Source organism: Amphiura filiformis, chromosome 20 (assembly GCF_039555335.1).
Source record: "Amphiura filiformis chromosome 20, Afil_fr2py, whole genome shotgun sequence".
Classification (NCBI taxonomy): Eukaryota; Metazoa; Echinodermata; class Ophiuroidea; order Amphilepidida; family Amphiuridae; genus Amphiura; species Amphiura filiformis.
The window spans coordinates 46,558,701-46,579,262 of NC_092647.1; the positions used below are offsets into that span (position 1 = coordinate 46,558,701).

Here is a 20,562-nt window from a genome sequence, read left to right on the forward strand (position 1 = left end):
AAAATTTGTGAAATGACAGCCCAATTGAAGTCATTCGTCAACAATTTGTTTGCTTTAAACATAAAGGGTCTGGTATCCAAAGCAGAAGTGAAAATGGCAACTTCTTTATGCATATGCAGAGGGGGGATGTCTCCTCCTGAGAAGTTGGAAAATTTTGCAAAATGAAGGCCCAATTGAAACCATTTGGTGGAAAATTTTAATACTATTTTGAAGTCATTTGTCGACAAGGGCCTGGTGTCCAAAGCAGAAGTGCAAATGGCAACTGATGCATATGCATCGGGGTGTCTGAGGACAGATGTCCCCAGCCCCCCCAGAAGTTAGAAAATGTGTGAAAATGAAGGCACAAATGAAGCCACTCGTAGACCATTATTCACTATTACTGTAGGCCTAATTATATAGCTTAAACATGTTAAAACATAAAGTGTAACGGATGTCCAAAACAGAAAAACGGTCACCTGTTAGGCTCCCCTCAGAAGTTAGAACATTTTGCAAAATGAAGGTCCCTTTGAAGATCATTTTTACACTTTTATCATTGCTTAAAACAACAAAAAAGGCCCCAAACTCAATTTGCAAAATTTTAAATATTACACTTGTGCCGGGACTGGGCCCAACTGACACTTTATTAGGCCTAGCATGCATGGGTTGGTGTTGAAGTCGGCATTGAGTCTGTTGTAATACTGATGTTGGTGATAAAATGTGACGGGCCCTGCGTATCGTATCGGCGACCCCGCAGTAATTTCACAGGCTTTTGGGCAGAGGACCCGCCTTCAACAATGCCTAAAATAATCACAGACAAATATAGGCTTGGGCCCACTCAATTGCATACAAATATTTTTCCCCTTCTTCTCACCCGGTCTTCTCCATTTTCTCTTCTTTTCTTTCTCTCATTTTCGCCCTTCCTCTTCTCTCCTTTCCTCATTTTCTAGCCGTGAAGGGCGGGCATGGGCCAGTGTGCCCTTCCACCTGGATCCGCGCCTGGTCCAAAAAAAAGAAGCATATTGACTTCTTTATCCATACGCGGAGGGAGGGTGTCTGCGCCCCTCAGTATTTGGAAAAAATTAAAAATAAATGCCGAATTCAAGCCAATTCATGGACCATTGAAAAGGGGCATGGTCCGGGTGTGCCCCTGCACGGATCCGCCACTAGCATGGAAGGCCGTTGATGTAAAAATGAAAAGCAAAACAAAGGGATTTTTTTTTTTTTCCAACAAAGAGGCAAGCTTTGATGGAAATAATCAAAACTGGATTAAGTACATAAAGGCCTAAAGGTTTTAAATATCACGGTGGCCAACATCCCACAGCGTGAGGCAAGACTTCTCACAGTGGAAGGGGAAGCTGCTCCTCCCCCCATGCCACTGACTAATGGTCAATCCCTTAAGGCAAAAAAAAAAAAAAAGGTTCGTCTCAAAGCTTGCGCGCGCTTTGTAAAATCCCACGATTTGACAAAAAACAAATGCGGAAATTTTTTTATTTCAAAATTTGTTTTTTTTTTTTCCAGAAAAAATCGGCAAAAATCAGACTTTTAGCATTTCGCATTTGTTTTTAAATTTCTCGTGAGCTTTGAGACAAACCTTTTTTTTTTTTGCCTAACATAAAGTACCACAATGCATAGGTGATGGAATAATGTAACCACAAATTAAAAAAATTAAAAAGAAAGAAAAACATGCTTCAATTATCTAAAGTATAATCAGCAGGAGCAGATGTCAATATCACAAAACAAAGCATTATATTATAACCTTAAGAAAATAAAATTCATTGTCCTTATTATCTCATTAATTAACACAATAAATTGATCTAGATGTTTTCTCATTGTCACCATACAAATGGAACCCATTCATCAACGTGAGCATATAGTAACCTGTTCAGCACAAATGTAGTGTTGTACTGTGTTGTCTGCTCAATCTGCTGACCACAAAATCATTGTAAAAAAATTGTAAATTTAACATTTTAATTGTTTTGTTTGTAAAATGCATCCAAATTAGTGGAAACATGCTTAGTAAATCAATGTTAATAAATTTGATATAAAATGGGCATTTGAATGATTCAAAATGTGTAATGAATTGTTTTCTGATGTGGTTTTTTTTCCTGATGGAAGCTTGTTGATATGTGTGGAGCCAGATGTTGATTGCACATTTGTCAGAATTCTTAGAAAAAATATAAATAAATAAATAAATAAATTTTGGATTTATAAAGCGCCTTTCTCCAGATCTTAGAGAACTCAAAGCGCTGTAATTTCGCTGCAATGGTGAATCATCACAATCAGATCGCATCAACTAGGTTGCTGCCGAACAGTGCACACCTATCTGCATTTAGATGTAACATCCACCAATTATCTGTGCAGCTCCCCAAATTCCATTGGGTGAAGGAAGTTTTTGATAACCAAACAACTAGTCACTGATTTTTGCGATACAGGAGGAAACCGGAGATGCCGGAGAAAACCTGCGAGAGCGAGCATGGAATCAGGATAAACCAAGTGCACATGAGTCCTTGGGCCGCGCCGGGACTTGAACCCGGGACCTCAGTGGTGCAAGGCGAGGGAACTACCGCTGCGCCAACTCGCCCTCCCACTATATTATGCATAGAAAGAATTATAAATAGGACAAAATGTGTAAATTTGTTGTTACCCAGCTCCCTTCTGTGGATGATTTACCTTACTTGGATTTATTTAAATTTGTTGTTATAAATTTGTTTTCCCTTAAACAATAGACATGGACAGGACTTTGATATGCTTGGTGAGACCAACAATTTATGGATAATTAATACCAGCAAAAATACCATCAATAAAAAGTATTAATGTAAGTTAATCAAAATAAATTGTTAGAATCTAACTTGAATTACAAACAAGCAAAATATTTTGCACATTTTATACCAAATCTATATTTGCCCTACCAGAATTCAAATACGGTAGTAAAAAAATGTGATTTTAAGATTTAACTGTGCCATGAGATCAGGAGGTGGATGTAAGTCATGTATACATAATAATTGTTTGTTTCTTTCAAGATCTGAAAAGAAATCAAGTTACTGACTTGTTGGCTTGTCATTAAAACAACAGTGATGTGATAAAATCATCTTTTCCCTTAGTAACACACTCTAGTAACTATTATGCTCTATTGCTAATAGGATAAGCATGTCGCATCATGGTCTAAGCATCAGTGGCGGCACCAAGAATTTTTGGGGGTAGGGGATGGGGGGCAAAGTGAATTTCAGGGGGCAAAATCTACAAATTTTAAGCAAAATTGACGCAAAAAAAGTGGAAAATTACGTAATTTAGGGTTTTTTCCTCAAAAGTGGGGGACAAACGGGGGGGCAAGAAAAATATTTTTGCCCCCTGTAGCGCCGCTGCTAAACGTGTTTCAGTACAGTAAGAGTAAGCATGATGGGATAGAATTTACACCTGCTGTACAGAGCTACCAGTAACAGTCGGTAGTTAATAAGGACATTGCAGTGGAGCATGAAATGTAGAGAAAATAGTACACTAACCCCAAGCTGTTATTTAACTTGAAATCTTCGCTAATAAAACAATGACTGAAATTGGCAGCCGATGAGTACAATGCAGTTTGGTTGCTATGGAGAAAGGTTTTTAATAATGGATAATAAGTTTATTTCATAATTGGGTATCCATGATCAAAGTGATATTTTACATAGTGGGAAGTGAATTATGTGCGTTTGTTTATGCGTATTGGTCACAACTACAATGAGTATAGCAAAATAATGAAAAACATAAAATACATTATAATTAGTCAGGCATTTTTCTGGATTTCCAGATTTTTAAAATTTCCTCCCGGATTTTTGTTAATGTTAAAAAAGAATAAAATGATATTTTTTTGGTTAATGGTAATGTGCTTCATGAGTTTTTGATGCAATGTATATTAATGTATAGGCCTATATAATTTCTTGAAATTCATGCCCAAAATAGCTCTCCTTGAGCCTTCAAATAGGCTTCAAACCTTAAGCAGGGATGTAAGTTTGTAGGATTAATCCTGAATTCAGGATTTTTTTGTGTCCAAATTTCCGCACTTTTATTTATTATCAGCCCGTTTTGGGGGCTTTTTAGCCCAAATTCATGCGCCTTTTCCAGATTTTTTTCCAGATTTTCAGGATTTTTTCTTCAGGCCAACTTACATTCCTGCTTAAGCGGACCCCTGCATCCCCCGCCGTTAATCGCGATACTCCGGTCACTCTGCTCTCTCGATTTTCTGTATTGTTTTGATAGCAACCAAGTCATTTCAGGATTTTTTTAAAGTCCTCAATCATATCCCTGCATATTACCCTTAGCAACTTAATCTAGAAACACTGAAGGAAGCTTTATTTCCTTGCCAGAGCAGTCTGTGTTATAGTTACAAAATTTGTGAAAAAATGTGAAATACCATTTTGTAAACTTGGAATTTTGTCTCTGGGAAAGAAGAAAAGAGGAAAATATTTGCAGTTGGTAATATCTTGAGCAGTCTTGCTTCAGGAGGTGAGTGCAAACTTTAGGTGAATTTGATTTAAGTTTAGAGATTTTAGGGGTATGTTGAAGCATTTGCTTTAATTTTAATTTCAAGTTTTGATTTCCAGGCACCTGTAGCTATTTTATATATTAGGCCTGCAATCGTGGAGTGCAATGTACAAAATCATTAGGAATTTAAGAAAAGAAAAATCCTTGTGCTGCACATCTTTAAAGCTCAGATCTAATGGTTTGACTGCAAAATATTCTAACTGTGAATTCTAGCAAATATTGCATGAATGATTCCAGGGGCTATTGACAGTACCGGCACCAGGATTTTTTTGTTCAAAGTGAGTTTCCGGGGGGGGGGCAAAATCAACAAAAATGTCTTAATTTCAGGTTTTTCTGGGGGAAACAAGGGGGCAAGAGTTCTGACTGGGGAATCCTCCCCCTGTGGCGCTGCCACTGGCTATTGATGATGGCAAGATATAATCATCTTTGTCCATGACTTGATCTGCAACTGAAGATGTGTGTGTGGGGAGATTGGGTGGAGGTGTCACTGGTTACTTGCATATCTTGGCTATATGGGTATATTATGTGATGTGATCAAGCAAAATTAGTCGGATAGTTGGAAATATATATAGCTAATCAAACGAAGTAATTTCCTTTTGTTTCCTATTGTTTTGGAAACTCTTTAACTGCTCGTATCTTTTGAACTGATTGTCCAAATCCAATGTGGTTCTCTGCAAAATGTTTACAATCCTATAAGAAACTGAGTTCAGACTGATTTGCTTGAGCACACCTCATGTGACATTCTGGCAACCATTTCAAGTTCATCAACACACCTGGATTAATTCACTATTTCAGCTGGCTTCAACTCCTATATGCCCACAAAATATGGGCTATTCCAGTTGAAATCCATACACCCCCTGTGGAAGATATGATCTTTATATCTAACATAGCACACTTTATTCTCCCCTAAAATGCTTCAGTTGAACTTTCGGTTGGGACTTTCCCCTTTAACAATAGTTACTGGTCTCTAATAGCCACTATATTTGACTTCTGCTATCCTACAGGCCTATTTGTCCTATATTTTTATTCCAAATGTTCCTATATTATTCCTATATTTTTGCATGGGCTACTTGAAGCCCCGGGTTGAAGCCCTGGCAGTATTTGTACTTACATGACTACAGCAAAACTATGCTGATCTACAGGTTGCCCGAACTAGTAAAGAAACCAAGTAAAGTTTTAATTCCACTGCATATTTACTGCCTGGTTACTGGTTCAAGCCTTGGTTCATACACCTGTTCCGAATTATGATATGCCATAGGCTTTCCTATGCGAAAAAAGCATGGTTGAACTATGGTTAACCATGGTCAACCATGGTTCAACCATGGGTTTTGACCATGGTCAAACCATGGTCAACCATGCTTTGAAAAATGGCACCACGGCCAGAGACCATGGTCAACCATGGTTAACCTTTTGACCATGGTCTATCTAAAGTGACCATGGTCAACCATGGTTAAAACTTAGCATGTTTGACCATGGTTGAACCATTGTCAACCATAGTTCAACAACCAGGGTTTTGACCATGGTCAACCATGTTTTTGACCATGGTCAACCATGATTTTGACCATGGTCAACCATGTTTTTGACTATGGTCAACCATGTTTTTGAAAAATGGCACCACGGCCAGAGACCATGGTCAACCATGGTCTATCTAAAGTGACCATGGTCAACCATGGTCAAAAATTTGCATGTTTGACCATGGTTAACCATGGTCAACCATGGTTCAACAACCGTGGTCAACCATGGTCAACCATGTTTTTGACCATGGTCAACTATGATCAACCATGTTTTTGAAAAATGGCACCACGGCCAGAGACCATGGTCAACCATGGTCTATCTAAAGTGACCATGGTCAACCATGGTCAAAACTTTGCATGTTTGACCATGGTCTACCATGGTTGGCAGTGGTGCCATTTTTCAAAAACACGGTCAACCATAGTCAATATGATCATGTTTAACCATGGTTGACCATGGTCAAATTGTCCATATTTGACCATGGTCAATCATGGTCAAAACTGTTCATGTTTAACCATGGTTGGCAGTGGTGCCATTTTTCAAAAACATGGTCAACCATGGTCAAATTGTCCATGGTCAACCATGGATGACAATGGTGCCATTTCTACCCCCCCCCCCCCAATATGGTCAACCATGGTCATATGATCATGTTTAACCATGGTTGACCATGGTCAAATTGTCCATGGTCAAGCATGGTTAACTTTTGACCATGGTCAACCATAGTCAAAACTGTTCATGTTTGACCATGGTCATCCATGGATGGCAATGGTGCCATATTCCAAAAACATGTTAAACCATGGTCAAATTGTCCATGATCAATCCTGGATGGCAGTGGTATCATTAATCCTGGCAAACAGTGTCAAGAAATAGTTATGCGTTAAGTATTTGTATGAAATCTATCCTACAAAAGCCTTTGAAGATCTTGGAAGACAATAAACAGCCAATACCAGAAAGTTGATATCTCTTAACTTTCGTGTTTTCTTTAAGTCTTAATATCTAACACAAAACAACAACATCAGGTAAGTTACACTAACATCCTTGAATAAGGCCCTTCAGACCTAACCCTAATAGCAGACCATAGAGTTTGAAAGTTGCTTTGTTTCTAAAAATGTAGAGCCCATTTCCAAAACCTCTTACATCCATTCTGACATGTTACTCATTTGCAGCTAAGGTCACAGTAAAGAAACCAATTTTCAAAATTCCCTTTAAATGGAAAATGTTCATGCTAAATGAAATTTGGAATAGAATTATCAACAAATTCAAATTCTACAATTGTTAGAACTGCTTTCTGGCCCTGTCATACTATATACACATAAAGAAAAAAAGAAAAACAAAGAAATAAATTCTTCTTTGATTCCAAAACCTCTTCCGTCCACTTCTGCATGTCACTCATTCCCACTTTTAATCACTTTGTACACATTGTGGAATACGTCAAATGAAAGTAACCGACAATGGAACATATTTTATGAGACTTGAATTATTTTTAATCTATATTAACTGCAAGAGGAAGTCATGTTGGGGTGGATATAAGAGGTTTTGGAAATAAACTCTTCAAATACAACTTTTTTTTGAAAAAAATGGTCTCTTTACTTTGGTAATAAGCAAAACACAATGTCACTCTCTAAGTTAATATCCAATTCTCACCCCACAAAAAAAATAATATAAGTTTGGTTGTGCTCCACAAGTTTCCTTTAGTAGATGCAAGCGGGCAGATTTTTTCTTTTCAAATCAAAGCAATTTAGCTACACAGAATTATGGCATTTGTAACTCCCAATGTAGGTCTCAATAAGTCTACTTCCTTTTATTAAAAAAAACATTTTTATACAAGTTTTAAACAATATGACAAATATTTTTGAAAGACCAAAATCTAAAAAAAAACCAAGGTGGTTCTCTGAACCAGGAGTGTTGCCTGCTCTCCCAATCACACATCAGGCTCCATGCGCGGTATTTATTCAGTAAGCTAGGGGGTCAAATTGGCGAACAGGAAATGTAATGAGTCCAATCGCGTTACCAGGAAAATGATCATGGGGTCATCGATTTGAACATTTTCCTAGCATATTGAGCTAACACCTGAGGTTTTTCACAATATAATACTAAAATGAATAAATGTCTGTCATTTTTCGGAGTAACAAAATAATTTTAGAAATTATTTCAATGAATCGGTTTGAAATGGTCTATAAAAGGTAGCTCACTGTCAATGTGATTAAATGATGATCCATGTACAGGTATTTTTTGATATGTTAATGTATTGCCCTTTTTTAAATAAAGCTCTCAAGGTCGGTCGGACATGAAAACTTGTGTATACATTTTGCCACATGCAGGTTCACCACAACATACAATGTAGAATGGCAAACAACAGGGTTTTTTTTTAAAACTAGGCCTGGCATTTTCGGGTAATTTTGTACCCGGGTACCCGCCGCAATTTTCGGGCGGGTAACCGGTACTGAAATGTTAAAAAAAAAAAAAAAAAAAAAGGTAACACACAGTGACTCAATCATATTCACACTCGTGAACGGAATGAATACGGAAAAGGTTAGGTTTGTTGAAAAAAAAAAAAAAAAAATTCAAGATATTTTGTTATTTTTATATGAAAATTGATAATTTGTATTCATGCCATAGTCTATTAATGATTTCAAAATGTATTGAATTTGAATGCATTTTGAAATCATTAATAGACTATGACATGAATACAAATTATCAATTTTCATATTAAAATAACAAAATATCTTGAAATTTTTTTTTTTTTATTTTTTTTAGGTCAACCATGAATGATCCTAGTTATTTAGGTCTAGGTCCAGGGACACTACAAAACCGAAAAAATAAAAACTTTTTGAATTTCGGTACCGGGAGGGTATTTCCTACCGGGTAATGTAATCTCGGCGGGTACCGTTTACATCTTTACCGAAAATGCCAGCCTTATTTTAAACTGATCAAGAGTTGTGTGTTAAAAATAACAAACCTGTAAAACATTTTGCGAGTGTGATACCAAATGAAAATTCAAATGTAAAAACAAACACATGTGACCTTAATACAGATTATTTCACATAAAGTTGTTGATCGGTCAGAAAGGGCAATTTGACTTTTTTGGGGGCCAATAGTGAGAAAAATAGTCTTAAGTTTGCCACTCATGTATTCTAAACAATAATTAGTACGACACACATACTAATTGCCACAATGTGAAGTTTTGACGGATCCATTTGAAATCATGAATCAGAAAATGGTCTTTTAAAGTTAAGTTTTATGACCATGATCCAGATCTGCATGATCTTTAACAGTCCAAGTCAAAATTAGCAAGGTTCTTTTTTCACATTCTTCTTTATAAAATCTGAATTCTGAACTCCTCATTTGCATGACGTACAGCATTTTCTTCTTGATGAGTTGCCATTGATGAGTTGCTACATGTATTCCTGCCGCATTTGGATCACTTTTCAGCAGCATCTGAAAGCAAATTGTACATAAAGTTACAAATTAATTAAACTTCAAATCAGCAAAATAAATATTCCCGCTTACACATTTGGTAGTTTTCTGAAACAACTGACAAAAATATTTGGTGTCATCGAGAAATCCAGGATCATCAAGAGTATTATATGGTTGGGCAGGTATTTCCACATTACTTTTTAGAAATTAGAATCCATCAGGAAGAACCATCACCTGGGATTTTTTTTCTCCCAGGTTGACCCAAAATACGTTTTCGAAGCTCTCGAGCATGCCAAGTTCTCAAGTAACTATTTCTAAGATAGGCAAACCTTAGTTTTACACATTTGCTATATACTCAGCCAAATTAGTCCAAAAAAAAAAAAAATACAAATTTACATTCAATTGACCGAAATATAATTGATTAAATTGTGATGAGATATAATATCACACATGGAGTTTTAGAGGGATATTAATAGCAGTTCCATACATAGTATAGAAAAGCTGCTCTATCATGAGACTACGCCATTGTCTTTAGAAATTGATTCATTAAATATCAGGGCTGTCAACTCTTATGCATTGGTCGTGAGTCTCACGCATTGGGTCATTTTCTCACGGTCTCACGCCAAGGTACTAGTATTATAATCTCAAGCCTAGGTAGTACATTGTGTAAATCTCACACAAAAAGCTGGAAAATGAGTAAAATCTCACGCATCGTCATGAATAATTTATTCCCCCGCTTTTCACATTCCCGAGCGCCGTGGCTCAAATAATCATGGTACAAAATGAACATTGAGTCGGCAAATCCTGCACGCCTCTGTCTCACGCCAAGCAATTTCAAAAGTTGACAGCCCTGCAAATATTGGCTGGATGCTGAATGTTTTGGATGAAAGTCAATCTTGTAACTTTCCGGGTAACTTTGTTATTTAAGAAACAAACTACCCCCATTCACGCTGTACGAAGTTAGAATTAAAGGAGCCAGTTAGCACGCCAGGCACCACTAAGCATGCAAAGTCCATAGCATCGGACTTTCGGTGATCCCCGTTATCTTTATTTACCGTGTCAGGCTGCTCATTAAATATTCATGAACCCCACACGCCACAAGCACGTGGTCTTATTCGACCGATCAGAATCATTACAATTGACCCGACATGGCTTTATGAATGAATTGTTGACCTTACATGCATAAACCAGTGAGTTTGTATTCAAGATGGCTGCTAGATCGGCTATGGCGAAAACAGAATTAAAATCAATGGTTCCGTTAGGAAAATATTGCCGCTTGAAAATTGACTTTTTCTGGCGTCAAACGAGCAAACAATTCGATGACTGAAGATATTCAATTTTCATTTATCTGTAATTTTGGTTATAATTTTTGTTGGACATGGAATATTTTTTCTGACTTGGCTGGAAGCTTATTTCAAGTGGTCATGATGGATTTTACCACGGAGGTTGCAGTTTTTCAACAGAGACGGACAATATGCACAAGCTGTTTTTTACCAAATTTTACAAAAATTTCACCGATCCTGCTCACACGATTCGTCAGTTCTGTGCACGTGATGTCATGCAGTGGGTGCGTGGGGCAGTGCTAGGAAATTTGCATAATTCTAACTTGGTAAGAAGTTTGATTGTGTTATGGAAAGTGGCAAAATGGTTTTCAGTTTTGGGTTTCTTTACTCAAGGGCATTAATTTGATATATAAAATCATATGGTTTGATGACCAATTTGATTTTGCCTTTCATACCTATGGTAGGCCTACAGTGATCGGGACAGTGATACATTGACTGTAATAATATGTATGCGCCATAATGAATAGGTAAGCTTAAAATACATTTTTTTAATTTTCAAAAATGTTGACTGTATACTTACCATGTGCTTTATCCAGTACATACAGCATGCGATGATGTAGTACTCTTGATTGGTAGTCAGTAGCAGCATGAACAGCTAAAACTAAAAGCTTTATACTCCATGCATTGTCCATGCATTCATGATTCACGTCACACTGCAGTGCAGTACAGTCTGAGTCACAAGATTTGTTGACCATGTATACTATAATAATAGCTCAAGCCTGTCCGCCGAATCACACATTTGTATAATGTTCATGACTAGATGATATTGATGCATTCTTCAGCTCCGTTGGCGTGACAGACTGTCTTTAAGCTTTAAATTTGATGAAAATTGAACTGTTAAAATTCAAATCGAATCCACTAGCACAAGCTGACATTTTGTTTTTCTTCTGATAGGAAATTCCTCCTTTCTGGAGGAGAGCACCGACATTTTACAAAAATTCCCTTTTAAAGGGGATGGTTAGCTGCATTAGCCCAGTGCCTTAGATGCCCTTTTAGTAATAGGGGACTGTCATTTTTCCCGAATGGGAGGGGAGGGGGGGGGGTCGTGAATATACTGGGGGGGGGGGTCATAATGTTTATGCCATATTATGCTATAATTTATTTACACCCAAAATAGGGAGTTAATTAAAATAATTCATAGTATTTAATATGAAGGGCGAAAAATTTTGTCCATGTTCCGCTCCCTTTCCTGACACTTACAATAAATTTTTTTTGCATGCTTCACCCCTTAGTTGAGTTTGCATGGGCAGAAGGGGGGGGGTCATGATAAATTTTCACCACAAGATTGTAAAAATTCTGATAGCACACCAACAAGACGGCTGATCCGTTTTTTGTCTCGCCTGAACTTTGTTCAGGAGTGGACTTAGGTGTCACTATTTCTGTCTGTCCGTGCGTGGGGGGGTGTGGGGGTGTGTGTGTGGATGTCTGTGTGTGTGGATGGATGTATGTGTGTCCGTCCGAGCTGTATCTGGGGAACCGTAAGACCTACTGCGGCGCTACTTGGTGGGAGGAAGGGTATCCGAGTTTGCTCCGTAATCAGTATGTTTTCGGTGAAAAATATGCAAATTAACATAGCTAATTTGCATAATTTATGCAGCGCAAATTGATAGCGGAGTTTGTGGACAGACTATCTCAAGATCCGTCGGGCGCATGGTAACGAAACCTGGTGACAGGAATGATACACACCTGCTGATCACCTGATTAGTTTTTCGGCGAAAAGTATGCGCATTTAGTTGTTAATTTTCATAATTTATGCGGAACGATTCTACAAATATGGTTGGAAACTGAAGAAATCCGCCTTGTGGAGCTGTATCTGGGGGATTCGTAAGATCCCTAAGCCCTATGATGATGAAACGTGGTAGGGGGTAGTATGACCAGAGGATCTCAACCCGATTCGATTTTCAGCGCAAAATATGGTAATTAAGTACCTAATTTGCATAATTTATGCATAAAATGCAAAACCTATTTTCTCGGAGACTAGGGGTCTCACGTTCTTCAAACTTGGTGGGTGGGTGCATCTTCACCCCAGACAGAACAAGTTTGTATTGGTTAGTGCGTCAAGGTCATCCAGGGGTCATCTGAGGTCAAATGACTAAAAACTGTCGTCTGGGAACGAAACTTGGTGGGTACGGTCAACATAACGTGGCAGGGGGTAGTATGACCAGAGGATGCACACTAGTACCCCCCCCCATGTGGCCCATCCCACACACTCAAAGTTGAGGGGGGGGTCAAAATTTAATGAAATATTGTTTTATATTGTGCATTACATATATCAATTTCGGTCATGTAGGCCAAGTTATTAGGCCAAAAAAAGACTTTGAAGAATGTCTCTCATGTACAAAAGTATAGGAAACTGAATATTTCAAACTACCTTTTTAGGGTGAAGGAAGCATTTTTTCAAAAAATGTCTAAAACAGGTTCTTATGTCAAAAATGGTCTATCATACAATTTAGTCTTCATGGGGGGTTTACCCCCCCCCCCATGTGGCCCCCTCCCACACACTCGAAGTTGAGGGGGGCTCAAAAATTTAATGAAATATTGTTTTTATATTGCGCATTATATATATCAATTTCGGTCATGTAGGCCAAGTTATTAGGCCAAAAAAAGACTTTGAAGAATGTCTCTCATGTACAAAAGGATAGGAAACTGAATATTTAAAACCAGCTTTTTAGGGTGAAGGAATCATTTTTCAAAAAATGTCTAAAACGGGTTTTTATGTCAAAAATGGTCTCTTTTGGGGTGCTACATCGAGTCAAATGTTCAGAAGATTATTTCGGGGTCATCCAAGGTCACCCAGTGGTCATCTAAGGTCAAATTACTAAAAACTGTCGTATAGGTATGAAACTTGGTGGGTACAGTCAACATTTAGAGTCAAATGTTCGGAAGATTATTTCGGGGTCATCCGAGGTCACCCAGGGGTCATCTGAGGTCAAATTACTAAAAACTGTCGTATGGGCATGACACTTGGTGGGTACAGTCAACATTTCGAGTAAAATTTTCGGAAGGTTATTTCGGGTTCATCCGAGGTCACCCAAGGGTCATCTGAGGTCAAATTACTAAAAACTGTCATATGGGCATGAAACTTGGTGGGTACAGTCAACATTTAGAGTCAAAGTTTTGGAAGGTAATTTAGGGGTCATCCAAGGTCACCCAGGGGTCATCTGAGGTCAAATTACTAAAAACTGTTGTATGGGCATGACACTTAGTGGTTACAGTCAACATTAAGAGTCAAATATATCGGGTCACCTTCCTTTAATAAAAAACTTTCATGGTACCCCTGATATCTAACAGTGAATCCCTTATGGGAAACAGTACATTACATGTAGTGACTCTCAAGTGATTCCAGCAATTTTTTAGCATGGATGTTTCTAAATGAAAATAAACGTTAGTCATTAAAATAACTTTCTGTTAACATATTGCATAATGTATGATATTGTGTCTACCATTGAGACAGTGCACGGACGGCCGGAATTGCCATACACTTTTACCAATTCCATTACACTGTCAACTGTGGCCATCATTCAACTCATGAACTTTCTTAGCTCTGGTTCAGAGCTGAATATTAGTGGACAAGTGTAATAAATATCATTACTCCCTGGTTCTTCTACCTAATTTACATATCCCTTAGCTCCCTTTGATTTTGAATTATATTTTTTCTTGGAGGGGATCAATTCTTGGGCCATAGGACACCTGCTTGATAGAATCATAGATCCTGATAGAATTCACTGCCAAGGATCTTTGGTTCAAATAGTACAAACTTATTGGATTCAAGTTTGCAATATGAATAAAATAAGTCTCTTCAGCCCAGAGCTAGATCTTTCTTTCTGGATTATGCATTCACTAAAAAACATCCATCAGGCCACATGAAAAAGAAAATCTGTCTCAGACACATTTGGTAGAAAAGCTAAGTGCTATGCTTTTTTTTTGGAAAATGAGTAAAGTCCATGCGATCTTCTTTTTTTTTTTTACAGTCAAAGCTCAATGTTTGTTTACATACTTTATGATATGCAGCAAACAGAAACAATAAATATATACATATACCACTTATATATTTGTTTCCTCATTCTAGTAATCTTGAAGTAACCAATTGTCAGACAATTATAGAGCCCAGTCTTATAGTGACCATGGTCAACCATGGTCAGACATGTCACTTACATGTAATGAACATGGTCAGACATAATGGGCTACTTGAAGTTACCATGGGACTTAACTTATAGTGACCATGTTCAACCATGGTCAGACTTGAGTTTCCTCAGGAAGTGACCATGGTCATGAGGTGATGACCATGGCTTTTTGTAAAGCATGGTCGTCCATGGTTATACTTGAAGTGACCATGGTCAACCATGGTCAAGTGAGGCAATGCCCATGGCTGACCATGCTACAGCATGGTGGACCATGGAATACTTGAAGTGACCATGGTCAACCATGGTCAGGTGAGGTGATGACCATGGCTGACAATGCTCAGCCATGCTAAAGCATGGTCGACCATGGGATACTTAAAAGTGACCATGGTCAACCATGGTCAGGTGAGGTGATGACCATGGCTGACCATGCTCAGCCATGCTAAAGCATGGTTGACCATGGTATACTTGAAGTGACCATGGTCAACCATGGTCAAGTGAGGTGATGAACATGGCTGACCATGCTCACCCATGATAAAGCATGGTTGACCATGGTATACTTAAAAGTGACCATGGTCAACCATGGTCAAGTGAGGTGAAGACCATGGCTGACCATGCTCGGCCATGCTAAAGCATGGTCGACCATGGTATACCATGGTGACCATGGCAACCATGGTTGACCATGGTCAAGCCACCATGGCTGATCATCGCTGACCATAGTTAACCATGGTCAACCATGTTTTGACCATGGTTGACCATGGTTGACCATGCTAGCACGGTTGACATTTCGCCTAGGTTGTGTTGTGATCATTTCGATCAGTGGTTCGTAACAAAGAAAGCGTGAACCAGTTGACCTTTCAACGGTCATATTCTAACGTCCACTACGACAGCGAATAACATTGTTGTCATTATCTCTTTTATTTTTTTCTGAAATGCGAAATTGCAATTGTGTAATTTTTATTGTTACAGTCTGTATTAGGACCAATGGTACACATTACACAACGAACTGTCTTTTTAAAACAAACATCCACCAAACACAAAAATGTTTTTGAAACATTATAAATGTGTTATAAACATGTTTTGGTCAAACATTTTAATAACATTTCTAAGATGCTACACTGCAAAAAAGTTGGTCAAATCTTTCTACCTATTTGGTTGGGCAAACTCTTTTACTTATTTGTTGGTCACGGCTTGCCCAATAATAGTTAAATCTAAATTCTTATTGGGCAACCTCTTATTTTGACCATTTATTTATCTTTATTTTACTACGAGAGGAGTAAAGTTGGTTAAGTTTTTGGCCAAGTAATTTATATACGACTGTTGTGCAAAATAAATCACATCGGTTGGGCAACTTTGTAGTAAATTGCGTGAATTACAAGTTGTTGGGCAAAAAGATGTAAAATGTTGAGCAAAGTTTTCGATCATGCGCACTGTTATCTTTTCATTGAACAACAGTTGGTCAACATTCGCGCGGTTCGGTTCTGGAAAGCACATTTTCGATCTTACGTAAAATGGTGGATGACATGGGTGCTGGCACAGCTAATTAACGCCTTTTAAGGTGAGTTTTCTTTAAATTAATTATAAATACATACTTTATTACACGGTGTTACTTGCCTCATTTCATTCTGACCACTGTGTATGAAAAAATACTGAGAAATTTAGTGAAGTTGTTTTACGACATGTACGAGTCAGACACTCGTGATATGCACGCATAGCCATGCATGCATGATGGCAGTCTGTACTGAGCATTTAAGCTTACGTATCAGTTTTTTATTAATCAATCAAGTATTTGAAAATAACTTCACTAAATTTCTCAGTATTTTTTCATACACAGTGGTCAGAATAAATGAGGCAAGTAACACCGTGTAATAATGTAGGCCCTATGTATTTATAATTAATTTACAGAAAACCCACCTCACAATTGAAAAATATTTGCCCAACTAATTTGGCAAATATTTTGCTTATAATTAAGCAAAAAATAAACCAACATATGGACCAATAATGTGTAAAATGCCCAACAGTTTAATGAAATTTTGTCCAACAATTGGTACAATCAACAATTTGCCCAACAGTTTTATTAAATATTACCCAACAATTAGTGAAAAATATTTACCCAACTATGTTGGTCAAATATTTTGCTTAACAGTTATGCAAAAATAAACTAACATATGAACCAATACCGTGTAAAAATGCCCAACAGTTTGTTCAATATTTGAACAATAATTGGTAAAAAAATTGCCGAACTATGTTGGGTAAATACTTTGCCCAATATTTGAGCAAGTTTTTGTAAACCAACTGTTGGTCATAATTTTTAGTACAACTCTTGTTGGTCAAATTTTGACCAACTGTTTCATGTGTTGTATATAGACCAAACTGTTGGTCATTTTTTTGACCAACATTATTTGCAGTGTAGATGTAATGGAAATGTCTGTAAAATATTTCATATGCAAAATGTCCAAATGTTTTTGCAAAATCTTTTATCAACACTTACCATTGTTTTGCAGCAAATTGCAAAAAAATGTTTTATACGCTTAAATATTCCATTCATTTAAAGTAATTGTTCCGTAAAACGTTTTGTGTTTTTGTGCACATATTACATTTAAGAGCAGTTGTAATAAACTTTAGAGGGTTTGTCATGAGTGAATAAATTCATCATACATTCTGGTCTATATCCCTGTACACATGTATTTAACAAATAGGGCTGATTTGCTAGGTTTTAGCAAACTCAATCTTTTTAGTCTCAGGGACGGGAAACCCGTAGGTTCAGGAAGTCCGCCTTTCGTTAATGTTCCAATTTTGATTTCCTTCTGATTTTAAATCTTGTGTTTTGTCTTGTTTTTACTTTCCTTTAAGCATTCGCCTCCTTCAGATATGACTTCATTGTATGTTGCATGCGCCATTTAACATAAGTACATTGACTATTCCAGTTGAAATCCATGCACCCCCCTCCCTTGGAAGACATGACCTTAATCTCCTATACAGGGAGTGTAGATTTTCAAATGTAATCACCCTTAAAATAAAGTATGCATGCTGAACTTGAACTCCATTTGAAATCCACACTCCCTGTGTGAGAGATTAAGGCCATGTCTTCCACAGGGGGTGTATAGATTTCAAATGAAATAGCCCATTAGTATAGGGTGAATTAAAAGTTTAATTTGAGGAAACCATTTTGTAGTAGCATAAGAGCTTTGAATCCCTTGCCTCAATAAGTGACGTGATTGGTTTGGAAAGATGAGATGTTTCATGCTCAAATAAGTTTGAGATATTGCTGGGAAACAGTGGCATAGGATGCTGGTCGCCCTGATATTTAAACTTTTTGTACTTTTGAGCCCATTTTGACAATTTTTGTCCATGTTTTGACCCCTTGAAAGTTGCTCCCCGGGCCTCCTCTAAAAAAGGTCCTGGCTACACCACTGCTGGGAAAGAATGTTGAATTGTATCGCAGTATTTGTCTCAGTGGCATAGCCAGGACTTTCCTGTTCAGCAACTTGCCCACCCAGAGCAAATAAATGAGGAAAATATTAGGGATGAGACCAAAAATGAAGAAGAAAAGGAAAAAAAAAGAGAAGAAAGGGAGAAAGAAGGGTGGAGAGAAGAGAACAAGAAGGGGAAATAAGGGAAGGGAAGAGAAGAGATGGAGGAAGAGAAGAAGAGAAGGTGTAAAAAGGAAACCTACTTTGAGTAATTTTACAAGATCTGCCCTACTGAGCAGTCCAGTCCGACTGCCTGATCAGGAAGTACTGCCGAATCAGGCAGCATGTTGCCGAGTCAGGCAACACAGGCTTTGGCAACCCTTCCGAATTTGACAGACTAAGGACTAAATTGTTCATGGTGATTTTATAAAAGATCGGTGGCAATTTTACTTTGACAATCATGAGCTGCATGTAAGTTGACAATTTTTCACCGGCGAAAAAAAATTCCACGGGAGGAAAATAATTTAAATAACAAAACAATTTCTAACGGTTTTTTAAAAATTTGATTTAAATATGCAAATTAACTTTATTTTAACTAAAATTGATGAAAACATACTACTAATTGTACATCCATTGATAATTTTATATATTTTACCTACTTCTTTACTCGAAACCAAGAAATAACGGTATATTAAAATATGCTCTATTTGAAAAAGAGCATTGCATTGTGGGATACCTTTGCTGCCTGACTCGGCAACATGCTGCCTGATTCGGCAGTATTTCCTGATCAGGCAGTCGGACCGGACTGCTGAGAGCAAAGATGACATGATCTGACCCACTCACACCAATGTCAAAAATGAACAAAATATAAGCAAAAATAACAGGCAAATAATAGGAGAAAATATGTTTTTTAAAAGTATTTGAAAATGTCATTATCTCCCCAGCAAACACAAAACGTTTTCGACATAATTCGCAAAAGGTTATAAAAGGTCGTCAGAAAACGTTTAAATGTCAGGTTATATAAAGGGTACTCTCTAAATGTGAAAGAGTGAAAAACAACACAAAAAGAGTGGTTTTTCCACTCCTCCTTGAGCTGTATGAGTGACCACTGTTTTAGAGTGAAATTCACTCTTCAAAAGAGTGATGAAATTCACTCGAAAAAAAGAGTGAATAAAATCACTCTTTAGGAGAGTGAATTTCACTCCAAAAGGAGTGGTCACTCATACAGCTCCAAAGAGGAGTGGAAAACCACTCTTTTGAGTTAATAGCTCTGAAATAAAGAAGTGAATGAGACTGACAAAAAATAATCACAGAAATAGGCACAAAATGTTCATTCATTCATGCATTTTTGTGAGCAAAGGAATTACAACACAATAAGTATTTTTACATGTTAATTAAGATTAAAATGGTAATTTTGGCATGCTTAAAAGCTTAGTGACGTAGGACTATAGGCCTAGCATCACACATGCAGGTAGACGTGCTGTACTATAGTAAAGCCTTTTGGAGACTGGTCAGACATAGAGGCCTATAGTCCTCTGTGACTTTTGGCATCACACATGCAGATATAACATGCTGCAGTATATAAACATGATAAATTAGAGACTGCATGGTCAGAGATAACATGCCTATGCTTTGGCCTGGCCCTATGGCCTAAGCCTAGCTAGGTATAGCCTGGCCTTGCTGCATGTGATCCTGTGGCTACTGGTATGTATAGCATGACTAGCGATCGGACTCGGAGATGTGATCGGTACATACTAACAATAAAAAGGCTGACGCCTTGAGTAATAACAAACATTACAATTATTACACAAGTACACTCAATCATTTACAGGTTTATGAAGTAATACATGTACCAGGTATGCATAGCAGTCCATGAGTGTGCCACCGTAATGCCGGACCGACAATGTGAATCAATGTGTTCAACAAATGAAGAAGCTTCATGGGTACAATTATCACCTTTGAGACAGTAACATCAGATTTTAGTTGTCGATTACAATCTGCAATGATTCAACATATAAATAAAATAGTTCAAAGTATACTTACCGACGAAAATATTGGCTATTTCTTCGCCAAACTGCCTCGCCCATTCCTGACTACTGACAACTCCACAGCCATTGCTGCAACGATTAATTCGCCGAATGAATAATCACATTGTTTTCGTGCGAAAATCCGGCTTTCTGATTGGCTGTACGAACTGTGGATTCACTCCGCAAAGAGTGATTCTGATTTCACTCTGAAATTGAGCGGTAATTTTGGATC

The 20,562-nt window shown here is 37.6% G+C and overlaps 1 protein-coding gene and 1 long non-coding RNA gene across 2 annotated transcripts in view; one reads left to right on the forward strand and one right to left on the reverse strand.

Annotated features, from left to right (window-relative positions):
- Positions 1–20,562, forward strand: part of LOC140141852 (uncharacterized) — a 625,910-nt gene that overhangs the window by 243,964 nt on the left and 361,384 nt on the right. The gene's annotated exons all lie outside the window — the stretch shown is intronic.
- On the reverse strand, positions 6,970–9,220 carry LOC140142727 (uncharacterized). Its single transcript, XR_011857570.1, has 2 exons — positions 8,937–9,220; positions 6,970–8,383 (listed from the first exon to the last, which is right to left on the reverse strand). It is a non-coding gene; the product is annotated as an uncharacterized lncRNA (long non-coding RNA).